The following is a 24,291-nucleotide window of genomic DNA, read 5'->3' as shown; positions in this document are numbered from 1 at the left end:
GGTAGAAACTGGGGGGTCAACCACCCACAAGGGGCACATAACACCTAAGGATCCCATTTGGGTAGGGGGTCGGCAGAGATCGCCCCAGGTCAGCCCGGCCGTTCTGGGAATTGGCGGCAGCGTCTATTTCAGAGTTTATGGTAAGAGGCTGGAGCAGGCACACAGACTGCACACCCCACCCTTTAAGGAAGTGGGGAGGAGAGCAGCAGGGGTGTGGTTAACGACTAGGAGGCGGAGGGGGAACACACCAACCTGTCAGCCTCTTACTCAGCCACAGCCTCCGCCGCGCGCTCTACCTGCCGCAGCCCCCGACTCACCTGAACCTGCGCAGCCCCAGACTCACCTGGCCACGCCCGAGAAGCGGTCGCCGGAGTCCGCGCCTCGCTCTCGGTAAGCTTACTCCCGCGATTCGCGGCTCAGCGCCCGGTCAAGACTCGGAGGCTTAACTAGGTGGAAGGGGCGAGAGAGGGCGACAGTTCCCGCATGGGGGTACCTGGTACCAGGAACTAGGGGTTCCCGGAAGACGCGCGACTGACCTAGAAAGTGGGAGTCGCGGTGCGTGCACGCCCGGAGCTCTCTGGCCTTCGCCTGGGGACAGAGGCTCTATTTTTGGAGTTATTTGAGTCTGAAAGGTGTTACCCTTTTTATGCTCTTGCCACAGGCAGACAGGGGAGGCTGGGGCCACCGGCAGGAAGGCACAGAAAGCCTGCGCCTCTAAAGGTCAGAGGAGAGAGCCGCGAGCCCATGGGCTCCGACTCCAACTGAAGCTCCTGTGCAGACCTCTGCCCTTGCCCCGCCCTGCTCCCTTCCCGGCCTCCGGCAGCCCCTGGGGGTCACATTCTTCACCCCACCCCATCCCTCTCCACTCCCCCAGGTATTTCTTTCCCCCTCCCAATTTTCTGAATCCAGAGCTCTGACTGGTGGCAGGCTGGGCACTTCAAGGGGGACTGGAGCCTAACTGGTGTGTGTGCTTGTTGTGCGGATAAAAGTTACCGCCTCACAGGTTCTTTCTAAAGCTGTCTTCTGAATACCCCTCAAGGGTTAAGTTCTGGGCGGCTTGCTCCTGCTGTCAGGCTGTGCGTGGGCAAAGCTTTGGGTGGGTGAATATGGAGCATATGGGTGATGTTCTGAAGCCCACCAAACCCTGCCACCTGCCCTAACCCTGGACCATATGACACCAGAATGTCCCCCACTCCCATGGGGCAAGAGATCATTTAAGGAACCAAGTTTGGACCTAAGAGTGGCATTAGCCAGCAGGACTTGGAAACCAGAGGCAGAAGAGGTTTAAGTAGACCTGCAACTAACCTGGCCTAATGAGGCAAGGCCCATGGCATGGATAGGGTAAGGGGTGCCAGGAGTTTTCTGCATGTCCTAGCTGTTCTCTGCTCACCTGAAGGACTGTTGCTGACCTAAGCACCTGCGGGGGTGAGAGACAGGGGAGAGCAGGATGTAGCAATGAAAAAGTGACTCATGCCAGAAGGAAGAAAGGAAGTAGTCACATGCAGAAGACCAACTTTGGCAGGACAGTCTACGTCATTCATTCATTCTCTTACTGGCTTCCCACCTGCAACCAGGTGCTGGTGCTAGGTGCAGGAAGACAAGGTGAGTCTGACATGTCCCCTGCTTGCCAGGACAGAATGGGGGAGAGCAGGGGATGCCATGGGAAGGGCCAGGGTGCAATCAATCCAGTGCTTGAGTGGGGAAGCAGAGGCAGTCAGGGATGGCCAGAAAGTGTTCCTGGCAGAAGTGGCTCTAAGCCAGGCCTGAAGGAACTGTAGGAATTAGCCAGGAAAGAGGAAGAGGGGGAAGAAGACTGCACACAGGCAGGGAAGTGCACATACCAGAGGCTAAAAGCAGCAGGAGGCTAGAAGCAGCTTGACAATGGGGGAACTGAAAGTAGCTTGGTTAGTGAGGGCCTAGAGCACACAGGGGGGCAGGGGAAGCTGAGAGGTAAATTGAGACAGCTCCTCAGAGCCTCTGAAGGCATGCTCAGGCTGCCATGGCAACTCTTGTTGGAGCAAAGCTTGGGACCTGGAGCCCAGCATGAGACTTCCCAGCATGCCTTCAACTCTGGGATGGAGGTGCCAGATTTAGCAAATAAAAGCATGGGACACTCAGAATTTAATTTCAAATAAGCATATTTGAGTATTTGTTTTCAGTATAAGTATGCCCATTCAATATTTGGGACATACTTATACCCAGGCATTATTCACTGTTATTTGACATTCAAATTCAACTGGATGTCCTGTATCAATCCGGCAACCCTATTCTAAGTTGGTCCTCTTTGGGGAGGTCAGAGCTGGGGATTGCCTGGCCGCCCTGAGACGGTTTGGGACATGCTTATCTTGTAACCTATCCTCCTGGATTGCATTTGGGAGTTCCATCACTCAGTGACTTAGGATGATGATGAAGATGGTGATGATGATGAGGAAGATCAATTCCTTGGTCAGCTCATTTACCTACAGAGCTGGAGGAGGAGAGTACCTTAGAAAGAAATTGGGCTTCAGAGCCCACTAGGCCTGGATTCAAATTCACGTAAACCAGTTAACTTCTCTGGGCCTCAGGCACTGTTTGTGGGGAGGATCCGTGATAAAATATGTAAATTGCCCATGAGCACTATGGAAAAATTGGTGCATATTCATTTTTATAACACATTCACAGAGGCTGACAAAAACAGCATCCACAAAGTGCTCGGAGCTCATTTATTTCCATTGCCATCTATGCAGCGCTGAGAGGTCTCAGGGGAATATGTGGTGGGGTTTGTTCCTGATCCGTGAGTAGTCCCGGGGCAGGGAGAGAACTGGTGTTATTTTCTCAGGGCTACCGTACCCATCTCTGTGGCTTGTTTCAAGAAGTGAGATACCCAGCCTTGTCCTTGGAGGGTGGCAGGTAGGCCAAGTGGGAATGGCTCAGAGCCCAGTTAGCTGAAGGGAACTGTGAATGAATTAAAGGAGAATCCACATCAGACACCAAACAATGCCTGATGCTGAAAAGCGCTCCATGCAATTAGGCTTTCGTCATTCATAGTTTTATAATGAGCTCCGCATTTGAATAGTGGAACTCCGGGATGGACACAGGAAGGGTGCCTTGTGAACCATGTTTTGACTTTAATAAGATCATTTGTGAGGACAAATTAGGGGCCTGCGAAAGGGAACCTGGAGGGACTTAAGAGTTTGTTAAGAGAAGGAGGAAATGGAAAGTGTGTTTACCTCGTGGGAACAACTAGATTATAAAGGTTCCCTCTTTCCAGGGGCAGATCTCTCCATCCCCTTGCCTAGCAATAAGTATGTTTGTCCCTAGTCCTTTCGGGCAGCTTTGCCAGGCAGTGTTCAGAGAGACTCTATGCCATGAGACAGTTAGAGATGCTCCACTGGGAAACATTCAAATAAGGTGTCACTCATCCTTGCATGGTCAATGCATAAGTGCTGCCGAAGAAAATATGTGTCACTGGTTTTCCGCTAGCACTCATTGAATGTGGCCATAGAACCCTTGCAAGTTTTCAAGGGACGTGGCATTAGGCATGTGGTGAGCGTGGGGAGCCCTATCACACAGGACTTCCAAAGGTACTGTTCCTCCTCTACTCAGGACTGGCCTGCCTCATCCTGGACTTAGGATCTCTCCACCCCAGAGGTCCTTGGGGAATATGCTCTTGGGTGCGACTCTCCTGGCAGAGACTTCTGCCTGTGTCAGCCCAACCCTTCCCCTTCAGCTTATGTCTCTGTCCCATGGTTCAGAGACCCTGGGAAAATCTACATCTCTGGCACTTAGCTCTGCCTGGTGATGATGTACTTCCATGTGCCTAAATACTGCTAGGACAAGTAAAGCTGCTGACAAGGCTAGGGAAGGGGACACAGCAGTCCCCCAGTGGACCCATGTGGGGGGTCTCTGAGATCCTAGTTCTCCACATGTGGGCCAGGCCTCCCAAATGATTGGGCTCCAGGGTGGTCACACAGAGGTGATGAGAGCAGACACAGGAGCAGAAGGCAGTTGTCTAAGGGTATGAAGCAGTTTGGCTTTGTGACCGTTTCTTGTAGAGTTTAGGCCAGATGCAGGGCACAGGAGCAAGAGCAGGGGCAGTCTCCACGACCCTCACACGTGCTTCCCTCCCAAGCAGGCCAGTGGTCCATAGCCCAGGCTAGGAATCAGCACACCTGGGTTCCCCAGGACTCTCTATATGACCTCAGGCAGGTCGTTTAGCTGTAAGTGTCCTCATCTGTATGATGGGATGGTAATGGGGCTTTGGCAAGGGGGCAGGGTGAAGTAGTATACACTGGGGCACAGACCAAACACACGACACTACCATCACCCTAAGCAGAATGGGACAGTGCCCACTGTTTCAGGATCACCCCAATAATACCAGATCAGGGGGACTTTGGGAGTGGAAGAGGCAGACCTTCAGAGGGCTGTGACATATACCAATGAGTACACTCTATTTATTTCAACATTTTAACGTCCAGAGGGCTGTATTCACAAGTTAATAACCTCAGCTGCATCTAAAGCATTCTGTCCAACAACAGGCACGCAGTGGGCACTCAGTAGTGTTAGCTATTCTGTTTTGTATCAGAGCTTTTTTTTTTTTCTTTTTAAAGGATATGGGCCACCTTCTCAGAGGCAAAAGCTTCCCCTGGGTGCTACCTCACAGGCACGCATCAGGCATTCGAGAGTGTGTACTTCTGCCCACCCCCTCTAGTCCACTGCACCTTGGGAATAGCCGGGCCTCGTTAACTCTTTAGCCAGCAAAGACACTGCCCAGTGATGCCCCTCAGGACCTGGAGCCCGAATGATCACTGACAGTATTCAGAGAGCTGACAGGCAGGAGAAAATGGTGCCTGTCCTTTCTGGGCCTCTTCATACTGCGTGCAAAGCTCTGAGCTGTGTGAGGGGGTGGGGTGGGGGAGGGGACAGCTTTTTGAGTCACTCTGCTGTTTCCCAAGGTATAATTATTACTCACGATGACAGTTTGATTAAGAGCGCAGACTGCAGGCTGCATATTCTGATGCACTTTCTACCTAGATGCAACGGGCAGATTAAGAAAACTGCACGGTTGTATTTTTGAGAGACTCTCCAGGGGGCTGCAGGGCTGGGCACTGCTCTAGGTTTCGGGTCTTGTCCAGCTCTTCCCTTTTCCCCATGCTGTGGCTCTCAGAAGACAGCCAGTCAATGGGATTAGAACCAAGATCCACAGCCACCAATGCCCTTGGAAGGAGAAGGGCTTCCCTTTACATCGTGGCTACAGTCACTAACATTTTCCCCCTCTCCAGTTGTCTCTTCCCTTTGATGCTGTGAACCCCCACCCCCAGAATTTGGCAAAAAGTCACTCACTAAAGATGGTAGCTCAAAGGAATCCGTCTGGTCCAGGGTCCAGCCCTTGGGATAGGCTTTATTCCAGCTCATGGGCTGGTCTCCCTCCACAGTGGGTCAGTTTCTCCACCCATGCTGGGAGCCCCCATTTCCGTGCTCTTTCTCTGTGGAAGCTCTTCCACCTGACTCTCTGAGACTTCCCCAAGCCAGGGCAGCCCCTCTGGTGCCCCAGAGTTCAGGAGGTTCCTTTCAGCCCCTCTGGGAATTTCACCCTCAATTTGGATTTTGATCAGGGGTTCCGGTCCCAGCTGTGTGGGAAAGATCCAGGCTGCAGTCCTGGCCCCTGGAGGTAGCAGCACGGCTTGTCCTGGTTTCTAAGTTAGTGTGCTTTGTTCTCCTGACCACTTCCTCAGGCACCCCTAGCTTCTCTTTGTTCTGCAGGAGCATGTTGCTCTAGAATCTTTCCATTGGGCCTCACCACCCTCCACCCCAAGTGCCTGCTCCTTACAGGTTCCAAGAGAGCTGATTCTGCAGCACCTGCAGACACTCTCAACAGCATCCAGTCCGTTCCCTTGCTGTGGCACAGGCGGTTGGCACTGATGGACAGAGCTGTCAGTTGAGGCCTTTGTAAGGGACTCACCACTAGCCCCATTCCTGAGCCCCAGGTTCCATGCAGCCACAGCTACAGCCCAGGAGGGGCTACCCTGGGAAGCAGAGGAGGGTCCCACCCCACAGCCGGGGTGCTGGATTCTTCTGCCTGCTAGCTGTGTGACCTCTCTACTCTTCTAAGCCTCCCTTACGTGTTTGAAAATGAAGACTTTGTCCCACCTCTCTTGTGGGGTCCTTGAGAGAAATACACTTCTTGTGTGATGATGCTCCAAAACACATCATGGGAGTTGTTCCGGGGAAGTAGAAGAGTTTGGGGACAGAATGATGTGTGGGCCTGAGTCCTGACTGAGGTTTGCCAGGCTGTGGAACTGCCTGAACCTTCTTTTCCTCCTGCAAACTCCCTTCAGGCCTTGGCTGAGTGTGTCTCCCCTGCACTCTCAGGGTTCCATCTTTTCATCCAAATTTGAAGGAGTCTGTCTGTCCTGGAGGGTTTACAGCCGGGCAGGGGAGGTGACACATGAAGGGGAATAGCTGGCAAAAATAGGCACTTACAGTACTCTTAAAGAGGCTATGAGATTTGAGGACAGGGAGACTCTTTCTGGTTAAGAAACGTGACAGAGCTTCATGGAGGGGATGGTATTTGGAAAAGCTCTGAAAGAACAGGTAGGATTCGGCTGTGGGAACTTGGGAGGGTGAAGTGGTCAAAGAAGAGTGTAAATAAAAGCAGAGAGGCGGAAAGGCTGGTCTGAGTGACTCATATGGGGTGGAGCCCAGGTGGCAAACGGCAACAGAAAGTAAGGGTGGAAGTGAGGAAGCCTGGACCTGGAGGCGGAAGAGTGTGGAAGGCTGTGGGACTTTATCGGAATGATGGAGAGCTGCTGGCGACGGGACTTGGGTGGAGGGGCCACTGTCCCACGCAGGGCGCAGCATAAAGTGGACCGGAGAGCCGAGAGCTTGCGCTTGCCGCTAAGAGACTTTGTAATGGCTGGGCTGTAACAACCCAGAGTCTGAACACATCGTGTGGCTCTGGTCGGTCGATCGTGGGGGCTGGATGGTGTCTGTGCATCACCTGGAAGCTTCTACTTTCTCAGAGCTGGAGTAGGTTCTCTGATGAATTAGAAAACTCTAGGCCTGTGGAAACATCAGTGGCGTGGGTTTACGGTTATCTTCCAGTCCTCCTGAGCTCTCTCCTCCGCGTTCCCCAGTCACACTCTCCCTTCCTGTGGGCTTGCCTTTGAGGCGCCGGGTGCTGTTGACTCCCAGATCCACCTCCCCGGGCCCTCCACGGCCTCTCTTGAGAGCTCATCTTAAATACTGCCGCTTGGAGATCAGACTCATCTTCCTGGAATTTCCCTCTCTCTGCAGTGGTTATTCCCCCACAGGCTCAGGTTGGAAACCATGGCTGTCTCTCCCCTACCTCTCTGCCTTCGCTTTTCTCTGCTCATATCTTGCCCATCACTAAATCCCACAGATTCTTCCTTCATGCCTCTCATTCCTTCCTTCCCTACTCAAGCCCAGGCCTTATTACCTCATGTTACTAAATAGTTCTTAAGGGCTTCTCTTCCCATCCCTCGAAAGTTCCCCAGTGCCGCTTGTCCAATCCAGACTCCCTTAAATCTATGCTGACCTTAATATCCCTTTCTAACCCAACGTCCCGTCCCCATGCTTTCCAAATGAAGCCCTTCACCCCAGCCAGCCTACTGTGCTCACAGGTGCCCCTCAAACCTCTGCTGAGTCCCGTGTCCTGCTGGGACACCAGCCCCGCCTACCTGCCCCCGTCCCCACATACTAGTCCTTCAGGACTCAGTTGCAGGCCCACCCATTCAAAACCCAAGTTCCCACTGCAGCCTCCAGTCTTCTTTGCGTCCTCTGAACCCTCCACGTGTATAAACCCAGCCTGATGCTGAACTCCCCAGGGTAGGGAAACACTTTGTATTTTGTTCTCCTTCCTATTGTCCTCAAGTTCTCAGGCTAGGAGATTCCATTTCCCCGGGTCAGGGAGGTGTGACCCCGCCCTCGTTGCAACGCTTGCCTGGCTCACCTGCACAGACACTCACAGGCTCCTCCTCATTCCCTGCTTCCAGCGTCACAACAGCCAGTTGCAACACCCACACAGCGAGGACCAAATCCCAAGCCTCTTGAGTTCTCGCCCCAGGGCCAGGATGCCCTCCTAACCCCTCCCGAAGGTGGAGACTTCCTGTAACCCAGAGAGGAGTCATGGATCTGCCCCCGAGTCTTCCCATCTGTGGGATCCTGCTCTCTCTTCCCTCTTGTCCTCCAGCTTTGAGCCCTTCTGGGCCCTGGTGAATGACAGGAGAGAGGAAGAGAGTGGGGGAAAGTGAAATTTCACCCCAGCTGAGGGTGAAATTGCACTGGGAAATCAGCAGGGAGACTTACAAGGAGGGAAACAAGGTTTTTTGTGACCTGGACTTTGACCTAGCAGTGTGCACAGACATATCACTTGCCAGGGTCACTGGACTCTGAACCTTGGACTCCTCCATTCCCAAGAGGTGAAAACACTTAATGTACATTAACTCCCTTATCTGCAGAGGAGGCCTCCATTGTCTCCAGCGTGGCCTCTGGGCCCTCTCCCTCCTTCTTTACCTGACTCTCCTACACCCATGTGCTGAACACTCAACCCCCACCTGTGTTCACACCCAAAACTCCTGAGGACTTGGTACAGGGATCCCTGGGTAAGTGGATGCTTCCTCACCAGCCGACCACAAGCTCCTGGTTGGGTCACCTGAGAAAGCCTGAGTGAGCCTTAGGCTCATTTGTGCACATGATAAAGGGGTTGGGGGCTTTTTAACAAGACGAGAGCTTTCTTCAAAGTGGATGGTAGGGGGAAGCCTAGTATGTAAACCAAGTTAGACTAGACCATCCAGAGTTTAAGCGGGGAGAAGAGATGCCTTCCAGGCCCCCAACTCCACTCCGTAGTGGCCCCTGGGATCCTCTATAAGGTTGTCCCTCTATGAGGGGTGGCATTAATTATGGGGAGACTATACCTTGTTGAAGTGGGCTTGTATACATTGTTGAAGATTGTATGTAATGTTTGGGGTGCTGTAGGCATTGTTGGAGATTGTATGCTTTATTGGGGTTGTACACATGTTGGGGGTTCGTACATACTGTTGGGAGACTGTATCCATGAACCCTTTGAAAGATGCATATTTGTTACTTCTGAGCAAGTGTATATCTGCTGGAAGAAAGTTCACAGCTTTCATCTGACTCTCTGAGGAGCCTGTGACCCCCAGAGATGAAAAAGGGCCCTTACAAGATGTCATCAGCATCACAGACCCTTCATACGCATGGCCATACACTTGGGCTCCTCTGTAATTCCAGGCTGGAAGCCCAGTGGAGAACAGAACCACGCTGTTCTGAGAGTCACCATTGCAGCCCAGCATCAGCCAGGTGCTGGACACACAGGCGTCCTTCAGTGTATGCAGCATGTACCTGAGTGTTCTCCCAATAAGGAGGGCTCTTAAAACAAGAAAAACACTGATTTGAATATGTAAACCTTTTAGGATAATATTTCACATATTCTTTTAGTGATAGACATTTTAAATCACATACTATAAAAAAAAAGTACATTATCTTAAAAATACTGCGTTCCCCAGTGCTCCCTGATACAATGGATTTGAGCAGTTTTCCTGTCTGATGCCAGCGTCCATCTCATCGCCAGGACCCTCCTACATCAGCTCTCGGTTCTGCACATACCTTCATCGCCATGGTCTAGGGAGAACTGGCTGTTCCTTATTAATCCAGAAGGTGTTTATTTTTTAAAAACAGCCTTTTTGAAAAATAATCCACATTCCATAAAATTCACCCTTTAAAAATGCACAATACATTGGGTTTTCAGATGTAAAATGCAACCATCACCATTACTAATTACAAAATGTTTCATCACTCCTAAAAGAAACTGTCCCATTAGCAGTTAGTCTCTCCAGTTGCTGGCAACATTAATCTCCTTTCTATTTTTATAGATATACCTTTTATGGTCATTCCATGTAAAGGACTTTGTGAATGATTTCTTTTACGTAGCGTGTAATGTCTATCAGCACCTCACTCTTTTGTTGATGAATAATATTCCATTGTATGGATATGCCACATTTTATTTACCTTTTTATTTGTTGATGAACCTTTGTGTGCTTTCCTCTTTTTAACCATTATAAATAATATCTCTGTGAACATTCATGTGCAAGGGTCACGTAGTAACTCTGTTTCACGTGCAGAATAATTACCTAACTGCTCTCCACAACATTTTCGTTATCAGCTATCTCCAACAGCAGTGCATCGTGCATCCAATTTCTCTACATTCCTGCTGATGCTTTTTTTGTCTGTGATTTTGACTTTAGTCATCTTACTGGGGAAGAAGTGATATCCTATTATGGTTTTCACTTGTGTTTCCTGATCACTAAGGATATTGGGCTCTTTTCATGTACTTGTTTGACACTTACCTGACTTCTTTGGAGAAATGTCTATTAAAATTCTTTAGAAAGTTTTTACTTTTATCCCCAGTGCCCCTGCAAAAGAAGTTATTTATTTTTGATGTCAACCATATAACCACTTAATTCATTGCTTTAAAAAAAGTGCCCTTCTAAAGGTTTGTTTACAACATTTAGCACTGGTTTTGATAAAAGTTACTGAATCAATATCATAGTACCCTGCCTGTTTAAAACAAGAAAAATCATTCTATCAAATGACGATTGTAAGCACCCCAAACTAGCAAAACTACTAAAGTGGTTTCAGGCTAATATTTTCCCTAGTCTATTTTTGTTTAAAATAAGGCAATTGAGAAAGCAACCCGTATGGAAAGATCAGTAATGATATCACTGTAGAATTACTCTTTTCTGACAGATAATCAGGAAAGGAGAGAGCTTACCTTATTTTACCATTTGTGATATTTACAAACAATGGATGGTTGGATGGAAGAATGGGTGGATGGATGGGTGGATGAATGGACAAGCAGACCAATGAATGACTGAACAGCCACACCAGTCTTTCTCTCGTTACTCAAGATTTTCTAATTCCCCCTTAGAAAACTGGCATTAGTCTTTAACATACATTTCTTAGAACTGTATATAAAAATCTTAAAAACAGGTTTGTGGTTGCAGGTTAGAAGTAAGATACTGCATTTTCTGTTCTCTCATATGTCTTGACCATATTCCTTTAAAGTGGGGGAACCTGAGGCTTCCCAGTTTCTGGATGTGGTCAAAACTTGTTGATCAAGTGATGTGACTCCAGATTCTCTGTCGCTGGAGAGGACCATTAGTATGTGATTCAACTCAAGGACGTTGGGTTTTGCCTCGTTCAGGTCTACCACACCCTTCCCATCAGTGTGAGGACTTCTGAGTTCCTGCTTTTTTTTCCAGTCCTTTTTCCTTCTCCCGCCTCCGTGTGGGACAGTCTGGTCACCTCAGTGACTATACTCACCATGATTCACCACCAGCTTCCATGGACAGAGATTCCCCTCTCTGTTCTTCCCCTTTGGTCCTCCCCCAAGGAAACATATGCGAGCTAGCAAAGGGAACTTAGTGTCTGGGGTGAGAGTGAGCAAGGGAAAGAGGAAGAATATCAGGCAAGAAGATAAGAAAGGAACCTGTGGCCAGACATGAAGAAGTGACAGACATGGGCCCACACTTGAGGGATGATTTTTAAGGGCTCAGACCCTGAGAGGCAAGAAGGGCCGAGAGTATTGCTCTTTGGAGAAACTTCACAGCAGCAGCTTGATGGGCAGATTCCTGTGAGTTGCTCTGGAGGGCGTGCAGGGAGTGCAGTGGGGGAGCAACTGTGCAGAGCAGTATGCAGAGTGTGCAGAGACGCCTTCCTGTTCCAGTGGTGGTGCAGGGATTTGGAACTAGGGCTTCAGAGCTGCCTGGATCAGATGAGCATCCAGATCTTTTCCGTAGAACTTGAGTCCTTTTCTAGACCAAACTCAGTGTGCTCCAGGGGCAGTGACAGCTAGTCCTTCCTTCCATACTGTGTCAGGAGTGTCTGCCTGTCCTCTAGGTGAATGTTTCCCTTGGTTTTGAACATCTGCAAGGAAGAAGTCCTTATTTTCTCTCAAAGTCATGCTTCCTTTATCAAGAGTGTGGAGTTGGTAGCTTTGAAGCAGTGAGTCTGAAGACCGCCACGTTCCAGTCAGCCGTTTTTGTGGGTTCCGCATCTGCCAGTTCATCCAACGGTGGATGTAACCGGCCCTACGATGGTCACATCCAAACAGAAGGTGTGCAGTCTTGGTTTCCTTATTGTTACTCTTTTAACAATGCAGTGTAACGACTATTTGCATAGCACAGACATTGTTATTAGGTATTATAAGTAATATGCAGATGATGTAAATGTACAGGAGGATGTGTGTAGGTATGCAAATATGGAAGGACTGCGCCATTTTCTGTAAGGCAAGGGACTTGTGCATCTGTGGGGTTGTTATCTGCAGTGGGGTCTTGGAACCAGTGTCCTGTGGATACTGAGGGCGACTGTATTTACTCTGGGTCAGGAGCTAAGCTAAGCACAGGGGTGGCGGAGGGGAGCAGGACACTACCCTCAAGATGAAAGAGCCATGCGTGCAGTCACATGACTGTGCTGCCGGAGAGGGCTGCAGATGCCACGGAGCCACAACGCCAGAGCTGCCAGCGTCTCCAAGGCAAGGCTCAAAGGCACCACAAACGAGGTGGTGCTGGGAAAGGTTGTGAAGAACAGATAGAAGTGAACCAGGCAGAAGAAGGTGATGCGGAGCTTTCTAGAATGAAAGCCCGCAGGCCGACTGGGGAAGCTGCGGACAGCTCAGGTGGCCTGCTCCTGCAGGATCCTAGTGGGAATAGTACTGGCGGGATGCAGACAGGCCTTCCATCATGGTAGCTTGCCCTTGGACATTATTCTCAAGCATCAGGGAGCTATGGGGTGTATAGAAACCGGATGTGTAGCTATAGGAGTTTTCAGGCAGAGGAGAGAGCCAGCGTTTTGTTTTGGAGAGGAGGACTCTGGCCCCAGGCCAGAAGAGCTCTTGTGCCCAGCAGAGGAGCTCTGGGTGGGAGATCTGCAAGCAGGCATTCTGGGTGTGGCCAAGGGCAGCAGGCAGGCCAGGCCAGTGCAAGCCATGGAGATGCAAGCCCTGCAGGGCGTAGTCAGGTCCACAGTGCCTGCTGCATGCTGCCAGAGAGGCTGCTTTCTTCCCTGACTTGTGTTTGCAGTGGGGGTGGGGAGAGGAGAACAGTGGGCGTGGCCAGGTGGGCAAGAACCAACGTGGCTCCGCGGGAGGCAGGAGGTGAGATGTGCTTCTCCACAGGAGGGGAACCCACAGAGAGGACACCGACCTGGAAAGCAAGGGGGCGGCCAGGCACGCATTTTTGCCCAAGAGTTGGAACAGCCAATCGCACAGGAATGCCAAAGCAAAGAGGATGTCCAGGACACGGCTCTGGGGGAGGCCGAGGGCTTGGGCAAGGACAGAAGCTTGCATTCCGCCCCCCCACCCCCACCCCCACACCCCTCCCGGAGCACTTGGCTGCTGCATCCAGTTGTGCCTGGCACTTATTTTCTTGAGATAAAATTATTTTTCACAAGTACACGCCTGCTAAATGGAGCGGTGGGAAGGCAGGGACCTTGTTTTGTCCCCTTTGCCTCCTGATCCTAATCCAGTAAATGTAACGATTCGCAGCTCACACATTTGTTCAGATCTGGGGAGGTGTTAGGGAAAACACCTGAGGAAAAGTACAGTCTGGAGATGGTCTCTAGTCTGGTCTCTGTGGGACCAAAGGGCATCAGAGGGATTCAGATTAAGACAAGCTGCTGAGGGAGATGTGGACCCCGAGGAGTCCTTGGTCCTGGGATGGGCCATTCAGGGGGAGAATGTCCTGAGAGGGAGCAGGTGGCAGCAATGGCCGCTTTACTGACCACGGGGTGCCACAGATCCTCCAGCGTAGCCTGGGGGTCATGCTTTTTCAAGGTATCAGAATCACCTGGAGGAGCTTTCAAACCCAAATCCACAACTCCAGCTCCAGGGCTCCTGAGAGCACGTCAGGCTGGGCCTGAGAATCTCACTCCTGACGGCGCGGCAGGTGGCCTGGGCATTACACTTTGAAAACCACCTGATACAGGCCCCGCAGGACAGCACCTCAAGTGCCTTTCCACTTCCGTTCCTGGGGGTGCACATTTAGGCCCCTCGCCGCGCTCTTGGCCTGTTCCTGCACATGCCTGCAGTAGGACCCACTCAGCCATGTCCCCCTGTTTGGGTTTTACTCAGCTTTGCTCCTAGAGCTCCAAAAATGGTTCTGATGCTGAAACAATTACCACGTTTCCATGGGCTCTGCCATCTGTCTGCCCACGGTGCCCTGGCCACCAGGTTGGCTTCCCTGGATTGCCTTTGTCCACGGTGCAGTCTCAGTCGGGACACCGCTCCTGCATCCCTGCCGTCCCCCTGAATGGGCTCCTCTCTTCCCGCCGAGCGTCTCCACAGGCCTCTCCCTGCTCCGTTGGGACTTTCCTTCTGCCTTACTGTGCCCTTTGTTATATATTGACTTTCCCAGTTAGAGGAGGAATCCTGAGGACAGAGTCCAGGGGCCTGTGCCCCTCAGTGGGTCGTAGTGGAGACTGGGTTCCACGAGGGTCTGCTGAACCACAGAGATGGGTGAAAGCAAACCCAAACCTGTTTGCACCTGCCCTTGCTGGCCGCCTTCTGGAGAGGTACTTACGGAGGCCTTGGCGGCCACGGGGAAGGGGAGGCCATTGCAGAACCAACCACGAGCTGATGTGGCACAGAGCCAGGGGTAGGGGGCTCCTCAGCCCTGAAAATCATGCAATTACTAACCTCCTTACTCAGGGAACAGCCACCCCCAGAGCTGTATTAGGAATGTTTTGCTCAGGCAAGAAACTGTGCTGTCTTTGGCATCCAACCAGTCTCAGGAATTTCATCTTGTGATTGATCCTTCTTTTTCTAATTTTTGACTCCCCCCACCCTCGTTCCTGTACTTATCCCAGACCTTTTCCCTCCGGATCTCTCCAGCAACATAGCCAAGCCTTCCCCTGCATCCCTCGACACTCACATGATTTCTGAACACCGTTCCTCGGCACCAACTCTACTTCAGGTCTTTTCCTTCATTCCTCTCAAACAAAGTCACCGTGCGCCCCCCGGATCATGGTATCGCCTGACCTGTGTACCCCACATGAGTCCCAGAAGCCTGAAAGGTTCCCATGCAGCTCTGGGACACCAGTCTAACAAAATGACAGCGTTGCCTTGGAGAGAACTCAATTCCCACGATGTCCTTGAGTTGGTTTCAGTTCAGCTTCTCCGCAGAGGTGCTCTTGGAAACTGCTCTTCAACTTGAACCTAATTCATTAGCCATTACCATTATCCCCGGGATTCTGGTCTTTTGCTTTAAAAAAAAGAAATTCCTCGGAGTAGGTGTCTAAAGGAAAATGCCCTTGGATTGGAGAAAGGGCTCTGAGTCTTGGTTCCTGATCCTGTCTTTGACTTTTCAGGAAATTGGGATGCATGTCCCCTCGATTATTTGTGTGCCCTCTCTGCTATGTTCCCCCAGGCCTCCCTGCCCCAGCACAAAGTTGGAGCTGATATTTTTGCTTTTTAAAATATAGATCAATGAGTCTCCCAGTTTGGGGTGAGGGGACATTGGTTTGCATTTAAGCAACTCTCCAGTCCATCAGTGAGGCAGGTCATAGGGCTGGGACAAGGACTCAAGCTCAAGGCGTGGACCCTCTGCTTCCCAACCATGTGACCCTAAGCACTTCTCAACCCCTCTCAGTTCAACCTTCCTATCTGCCAAATGCTCATGGTCATAGTGTTTTCGTGGGACTGGGTAACTTATCGGTAAAGAACTGCAGCACTGGCTTTCTGGTTGTGAGGAGATGGATGAGAGGCAAACCCATCCTATTACCTGCAGGTGAGTTCAGGCCTGGACAACAATGAAACCCACGACGGGCCTGACACATTCATGGGAGGCGAGTCAAGGAAACACGTAAGAAGGAACTGTAGACGCAACAGCTGCCCAGAACCCAGGGCCGCAGTGAGGGCCGAGGGCCGTGGGCCATGGGCCGTGACCAGGAGCTCCAGGAAGCAGGAGATGTGCACGCCACTGGTTACAAAGTGACTGAGCCTGGCAAGAGCCCCTGGTCCCCGGAAGGTTTTCACCTCTCATTCCTCAGCCGGAAGAGCTACCTCTTCCACCCAAGTCTTCCTTATCTCCTCTTGCTTCCTCTTTCTTCATTTTCACTCCTTGAAGTCCTGCCCAGCTTTCTGCCATGCCACCTCTGTTAGGCTGCCTGGCCCTGCTCTTGCCCAGCTCAGATTTAGTGGCCACACTGACTTTTCATGGGCCATAGCGGGCACCCTCCTCCTTCTGCCTGTGAGTGGGCCCTGTCTAGTGACCTGGGCAGTATTTGGCAGTTAGTCAGTTCTCCAGGTTTCTTTTAAAACTCTACTCAGCCTGTAACGAAGGTGTGCAGGACCTGATCCAGCTACACGTCCAGGCGCTCGGGACCTTGGTGGGTGTTGGAGGTACTTCTCCACTGTGGCTCCTGTGTTCCATTTGCAGATGGGAAAGAGCCCACGAGGCTTTGGGGGTTCTTGGGTTTATTCTCCTAGAATTCTTTGTTTTCTGCTCCATGCTGCCCTAGGAGAAAGTAACATAGAGTCTCCCCTCATTCCAGAGAAAGGGAGCATCATGAAGGACTGGAAATGCCCCCAACAAACCCAAGTTCACTGCTCAAAGTCAGCTAGTGTGAACTCCTCCTCAGGGAGAGGATTTATTTTCCTCCAGCACCCGTTAGAAGGTTTTGTCCCAACCTTGCATTCCATCGTTGGATGCTTCCTACTGCTACAAGGTTGTTCCTCTCACCTAGCTGAAATCTCACATGCTCTGGTTCTAGAACTGAGCTGGGCAACAGCCCAGGACAGTGGCTGTTCCTTAGGACAGCCCTCAAAGATAGGGGACCCGACCACCCACTTGTTCTCTGATCTGGGCTTGACATAGAAAGTCGCTCCCATTTCCTTGCTTCAGGTGGTGGTCCACATGCCCTGCCTCTGTGGCCCTCCAGTTCTGGACAAGTGATTTTGTTACCATCTTGAAAAGTCATGGCCAGCAGTAGACATGCCACCACAGAAAGCAGAACTTCTCGGCTGGTGGTTTGCAGCCTCCTGCCATTGCGGGCTCCTATCTTCCCCTCTCTAAGTGAACTTTGTGTTTTGCAATACTTTTTTTTTTCTAATTAAGTTTAGTAAGTGAAATGCATCTACAAATCCCTTCGTGTTTGAATTCCTCAGCCTGACTTTTACGACCCCACGGCTCCTCTGCAATTCGCCTCTGGCCCCTTCTACCAGCCTCGCTCCTCCTCATTCCGGTGTGAGTCAACTTGGGCTGCCAAAACAAAACGCCAGACCGATGGCTTTAACAGCAGATCTTTATTTTCTCCCAGTCCTGGAGGTTGGAAATTCAAGGTCAAGTCGTCAGCAGGTCTGCTTCCTTAGAAGGCCGCTCTTCTTGTCTTGCAGATGGTTGTCTTCTCCTTGGATCTTTCCATGGTCTCCCTCTGTGTGTGTGGCTGTGTCCTAATGTCCTCTTCTTATAAAGACACCAGTCTGATTGGAGAAAGGACCACCCATATGAACTCATCTTATCCCAGTCACCTCTGTAAAGGCCCATCTCCACCCGCATCACATGCTGAGGTACTGGGGCTTGAACATATGAATTTTGTGGGTCATAATTCAGCCCAGCGCATTCTGCTGCCTCTCATCTAGTTATGCTGACCTGACCTCATCTTTTCAGAGCGCACCCTATATTTTCGTCTCCATGCTTTTGTCTCTGCTCCCCGCTTCTCTTGCAGGGACGCTCTTCCGGTCGTCTCTGATGCTGAGCATCAGATGCCCGGAGAGATGGAGAGACCATTTCTCCTGATGTGGCCCATTCTGCTTACTTCTAGAGCATCACATCATCGCAAGGGTGTGAAGCTTCACAAACTAAAGATGCTTTTCTTTCCAATTGAGATAAAATGATCTAGATAAAATGAGAACTGAATAGCGCATAAAAAAAAAATCGAAAGATCCCAGAAGTTGAAAACCAGGGAAACCTGATTCCTGAAACTTACCTGTTGAAAGATAGTGCTCTTGGGGAACAGTCTTAAGCCGAATCTGGCCTTTCTGCTAAGCTGCGAATACTCAGATGGTTCTTCATTTGACCCTGATCATTCAGAAGTCCTGTGATCTCTACCATGTTCCCTCTGCAAGACAGGACACTCCTAAACAGCACTTGCTAAGACCCCTCAGTAAAAGCAAAATCAACAGAGCCTACATTTCTTTTTAGTTTTTTCAAAGTATAAATCTTTTTTTTTTAATTTAAAAATTTTTTAAATTTGTTCGAATTAATTACACATGACAGTAGAATGCATTTTGACACACCGTGCATAAATGGAGTGTGCCTTCTCATTCTTCTGGCTGTACGTGTTGTGGGATCACCCGGTCATGTAATCATACGTGTACGCAGAGTGCTAAAGCCTGCCCGCTCTTCTTACCACTCCACTTCCCAGCCCTTCCCCAGCACGCACACTCCGACGTGCACACCTCCTAGAACTTCAGCCTTGTGCATCATCTCGGTCCTGTTGCCTAGTAACAATATGCTTAGCAACCAGTAAAGGAAGTGTGATCACACCTCCCAGCATTGTACTTGGAGCACCGCAGACAATACAAACAGTTCCCTGGTTTCTCTCTGCAGCTAGAGGAAGGTAACTGTCAGAGGTGGCCAGCATTATGCTCCAGAGATAGTGCTCATCATCCGGGGGCCCGAATTGTTTGCTGTTTGGCTTTTACTTGGCATTGGGTAATATCTTTGAGGGGGCGGCTGGGTAGGTGGTTCTTGAAGGGCCGGATCTCTCTGCTTGCACTTGTTCTCAGGATGCTTGTGATGCGGGCAGGGCAGCTTGCAGAATCCTCTGCTCCCACGCAGCCCTGCCCTGCACCAAGCCTTTGTCCCTCCGCCCCCCACCACCTCGTTCCCCAGTGTCTCTTCCACTTGGAGCTGGTCCTTCTGTGCTCTGGCACGGCCCTGGCCCCTGGCTGGTGACTCTCTTGCTCTCCCAGGGCCCAGCATCTGCCTTTTGGATGCTTCTCTGTGGTGCTGGACAGCACCAACATCCTGGATCAGGCATGTCCTGCCCTCTCCTTTTCCCTCAATTCATGTGCATCTCAGCCCCCAACCTTTGGGCCAGACACCATACAAAGTGAAGCCCCCCACCTTCTGTTCTCTGTTGGTATCGTGATTAAAACTGGAGACTTCGCTGGGGATTCCTGGGTGTCCATTGTATGGAACAATAGAGAAGACCAGAGAGTCTGAGTCTGAAGATGTGTGTTCCAAACCCCCGTCTTCCCCCACACCCTTGACTATGTAACTTAGGCCGTGTTTCCTTACCCTAAGTCTTAATATTTCAAGGGAATTAAAATATTTTCCTCACAGGGCTATGATAACTATTAGATGAAGTAATAGAATGAACCCTGCAAAATACGTGGCAAACAGTTGGTGATTTCTTGTTCAGTTGGCAAACTTCTAGAATGTTCCCTTCCCCTCCTTCCATCTCTACCTACCTGTGCTTCCCTTCATGACTGCCCTCCCTCAAGCTAAGGCCAGGTTTCTGGTTGGAGGCTCAGGAGCAAGTTCAGTGCTGTGACCACAATGCTTAGCTCTGGCTCTGCCTCTGATCTTGGTCCCCATGCTCAACACCCCGGAGGTTCCTATCATGGGCCTGTGGAGTGGGGCTATGAGCCCCCGATTAAATGCTCCGAGTGATTACGAGGCTCAAAGGAGGTGACATGCACCAGTGTCCTCTACATGTTTCTAGATGTTTTACAATTTTTAGAAGAATTTTCTTGGACAAATCTGATCCTATTTTTGGACCTGTATAACAGAAAGATTCCAAAATGCCTAAAGTCCCTTTAAATGTATCTAAACTTTTTGCAAACTGCAAGATGACAGACACTGGCCCTCCCAGGCCTCAATTTGTAAACTTGATCCCTTCTAACAGGCAGTATTTGTCTTGCAGCTGTCAAAATAGATTGCAGCAACTTCCCCTCTTGTTCCCTGGGGTCCCTGGGGTTATCAATCATCTAGTCAAAACCTCAGTCCAGACACTTGCTAGAGGCTTCTTCTTCATTCTGGCTTAGGGATGTGTATGGTTTTGTCCTTGCCATAAGAGAAACAAAGGAGTCTGAACATGCCCCAGGCATGATAGCCAAGTGTTTGGAGTTTAAGGCATGGATACTTCCATGGGAGTTAAGAGCTCAGTAGTGACCCGAACAAAAGCTGAATTCGCAAATGACCATTACTTGGAGCCAGAGGTATTAAAGTAAGCGATTCATATGAAGTCAAATGAAGGTATAAGAAATAAATAGAATTTGGATGTTGCTGAATTTTGAAGTTTAGGAATCTGGCCAAGGATGAACAAACATCCCAGAGACATTGAACTTTCTCTTCCTGGGACTTGGGTACAGTTTTCCTGTGCAGAGAATCCTAACAGGTAAGATGCTCTCAAGGCTCTGGTTTTGCTGAAAGATCTATTTCGAAGCCCTTGGGAAGAGGGGTACAGCTTCAGTCAGGGACTTGGCTACAACCTATCCTCTAACCCATGACTTCAGGGGCAGGGGAGATGCACAGAGCCTCCTGTTATAAAGCCAGGAACTCCTGCTTCATGTACAGTTGGAGGTGGGTGTAATGCTGGGGTCAGCTGTGAACCATCTTAAAGTCAGCTTTTAAAAGATATAGGTACTGCCTGGTGTGGCAATGTGTGCTTGTAATCCCAGCGGCTTCAGAGCCTGAGGCAGGAGGATCGAAGTTCAAAGCCAGTCTCAGCAACTTAGGGAGACCCAAGTAACTCAATGAGATCCTGTCTCCAAATATAACATTTTTTTTTTCTTTTTTATTGTAAACAAATGGGATACATGTTGTTTCTCTGTCTGTACATGGCGAATATAACATTTAAAATAGGGGTACAGGTGTGGTTTGATGGTTAAGCAGTCCTGGATTCAATCCCTGGTACAAAAAAAAAAGATATAGGTTCTTGGTGTGCAACCGTGGGGAGACGGATTTGATCTATATTCTGCCTTGACAGAAAAATAAGACATAAAACCAAGGAAAGTTAAGCTAGAAGAGACCTTGGCAATCACCCACCAATCCTTTTATGTGCAGGTGAGGAAATAGCCCCTGAGACCTCTGTGAGGATTAATTTGGGATTGTGGAAGTGTTTCTTTTCCTTTTCAAATAAAAATACAAATGTGAGACCACAGCCAAGTGACAGTGCAGAGGCAGTACTTTGTCTGGACCCCAAATTCGTCACCTTCCATCCCTCTCCTCGTCCCAGCGGGATTCCATCTGAGCACAGAACTGAGTCTGGAAAAAGATCTTTTACGATAGCAGCGTAATCATGCTGCCAGCGACTCTTTGCCATTTAAAACTTTAAATAATCAACACTTCACAACTTCCAGGATAATTTCAGGAGCATCATCTTTTGAATAAAACATAGACTTGTTCTAGGGGGGATGTTAGACGCGAGACGTCAGTAGTAAGCCCATCTCGAAGCACACCGGGTCCTAGGGGGTTAATGCCACCTGCGAGGGGCCATGTGAAGGTGGAACTGGTGTTTGGTTGTCGTCAGCCACATCCCACGTAGCCCAGCCGCTCCAGGCAGGGAACAGTGCTAATGGGGCGGTGGCAGCAGTGTGAACGCCGTCCCCCGCACAGGCTCCTTCTACAGCTTTTGTTCCCAGGGTCTCTTCAATAAATATGACTCAGTCTGCTCTGCGGGCCCCACTTCCTCAGGGCTGGGAGCTGACAGCAGCGGCTCTGTGGGGCCGGACTGGGTGACTCAGGGCCCGCTGGCGGGGCTGCCTCCCTTCTCCCCTCTGACGGAGCTTCCTCTGCCATTGGAGCACGGCTCGCCTTTAGCAAGGCTCCCCAGCCCCATTAGACACGGATCTTGGTGAGCTGCCAAAAGGCTGTTTTCCACCCACCTACTCATGCACAGGATTCCTGGTGTCTTGTGTATGCATGATGCACAGGGCCAAGTACGGGTCAAAGCCGGGACAAGCCGCCCAGCTGTCTGTCCTGTTCTAAGTACCTGTTGGAGCAAGAGCCTGATGCACTTCATGTTTTCGGATGGGGGGGCAGGAGGGGTCACCTGGGCCAGTTCACACTTGTGAACCTGCCTTCGCCCCAAGAATCGGCCAGGTAGGAGCTTTTGTTTATTTGGGTGTTTTCTACACTCAAGGGAATTATTTCTAGAACAAGGACAGTAACATTTTCTACAACAAGAACAATAGAAAGCAAGGCATAGTAAGTAGAGGGAGGGTCTCCTTCCCCTAAGCTGGCTGAGACCATAGTCACCTCAAGGACACAGAATTAGAGAGTGGCACGTTCACAAGACTGCCTGCCTGGGTTAAAGAGGACTTAATTTCAAAACTATTTACTTAGCAAAATAAACATTTTTTTCCTAAATAAATCCAAACATATTCCACAAATATTTATTTAGCACCCACTGAGAGAAACCCAGAAAGTCTGTAATACAGATTTTCCCTGGGCAGAGCAATGGTGGGACTGTTAGTGTTGTCAGATACCCAAGACAAGGGTGGTAGGACAGCCGGGGCCACCCTGGCAGCCCAAGCATTGCCTCAGCTTGGGGGCTGGCATGCCCTGTCCGGGAAAGTGCTACTGCTTGCCAGGACATCCTAAACACTGTGCCCACTGCCCGGCATCTGCTGTACGTTTCTCTCCCTCTCCTTTCCTGTGGGATAGACAGGGCCCAGCATGGCCCAACTGTACCTCACCTGTTGACCTGTGCGTCTGCGTACCCGTGTGTGTTCTCTCGTACACACACACCCATGGTTCCATCACCAGGACACATCCCTCTATCCACTGATCATGGCAGACCCAGACCACGTGAGGCGCCGTCATGGTGGAGCTGTTCTAAGGGGATTCTGCTTCAGAGGCGAGATTTCCCACTGCTCAGCTGCTGGAAGGGGCAAAGCCTGGGGAGCCAGCTCAGTAAACCTGCTCAGCCCTTAGACCTGGATGTGCATGGCATTGAAGAGCAGGGGAGAGTCAGCGTCAGCAATAAAGGGCCTGCTCTGGAAGAGGAAGCAAGAGCAGAAAGGCTTGACTGCCTGTTGACTGTCACACCACTCTTGGTTGCAGATGTCAGAAACCCCAACGGGCCGGGGGATTTGCTGGCTTGTTTATGCAAATTAAGTGAAGTTCCAGAAGGAGCTGAACCCAAAGAGGACTGGAGCCTGGGACTTAGACCTGGTCAAACGCCTCTGAGTCTGTCCCTCTGCCTCTCATTCCTCCGGCTCTTGCTGTGCACTGACTTTATTCTTTCAGAACAGCATCTGCCATGTGCGAGGAACATGGCTGCTAACAGTGTCCAAGCGTCACCCATCTCTCACTGAGACATGTCTTTCCTGAAGTCAACACTTAAAAAGTGCCAGAGAAGAACGCCGGTGGGTCTGGCTAAGATGGTTATGTCCATTTTGGGAGCGATCCCCATGGCCAGGAGGGAGAGGTACTCTGCTTTAGTTCAATTAGTTGTCCCATCCTATGTCCAGACCAGAAGGAGGAGGTAGAAGAGATGGTCCTTTATGATGGACAGCCTTCACCAGAGGTGAGTCAGGAAGAGGCATAGTTCCCACCAAGAGAGTGAGCGAAATTCTCTGACGCAGGGGGAGGAGGCGTGGCAGGCGAGGGAAGCAACTGAGGTACCTGCAATAAATTTGCAAGCTTTGATGGGCTGCGTAGCAGATAATGATCTCCATAGATCGCAGGTATGTGCGACTGTTGGGAGGACTGTCAAACTTGGGAAATGGAGACTAATGGTGACATCGAGAGTGCTTGGAAAGTGGCCACGTGGTGTTATTGCTGAGGGTGGAGTAAGACTTTGCAGGGAGATGGGGTAACCAGGTGGTGCAGTGGCCACCGATGAATCGGTTCTGTGCTGCTGTGCTGTCCGACCTATTGCTGCATGTTTGATACCAGCGACCCTCGGAAAGAGGTGACCGAGCTCGCCTTCTGCTCATGTTGGCCTGTTTATAGGATGTCACAGACCAGTTCACAAGTTTGCTCGTTTTTCCACCTTTGCTGGACTGAACCCAGCGTCAATGTCAGTGAATTCCCACAGACTCACTCCTGATTCTCAAGGATGGTTTTTGTAGTTTATGTCTGAAATTGAAACTCCCTTGACCTGTCCCTTAAGTCCTCCAGTAGGAATACGACCCTGCTGACCTTACTTTTAGGATCTCTGACCTCAAGAACTGTAAGAGAAATTTGTGGTTTTGAAGTCACCAAATCTGTGGTTAATTTGCTACACCAACTGTAGGAAACTAATTCACCTGCCCTTCTGGAA

The 24,291-nt window shown here is 50.3% G+C and overlaps 1 protein-coding gene across 2 annotated transcripts in view; it reads left to right on the top strand.

The window, feature by feature from the left end:
* Positions 1-222: 222 nt before the first annotated feature.
* The window catches only part of Ptk2b (protein tyrosine kinase 2 beta), a 117,001-nt gene continuing 92,932 nt past the window's right edge, over positions 223-24,291 (top strand). For both annotated transcript variants that reach the window (XM_047548882.1, XM_047548881.1), the window contains exon 1: positions 223-390. The gene's annotated coding sequence lies outside the window, so the exon portion shown is untranslated. The remainder of the gene's footprint in view (positions 391-24,291) is intronic.

The sequence above is a fragment of the Sciurus carolinensis genome, chromosome 4 (assembly GCF_902686445.1).
Source record: "Sciurus carolinensis chromosome 4, mSciCar1.2, whole genome shotgun sequence".
Lineage (NCBI taxonomy): Eukaryota > Metazoa > Chordata > Mammalia > Rodentia > Sciuridae > Sciurus > Sciurus carolinensis.
This window is presented reverse-complemented; position numbering and strand designations above follow the sequence as displayed.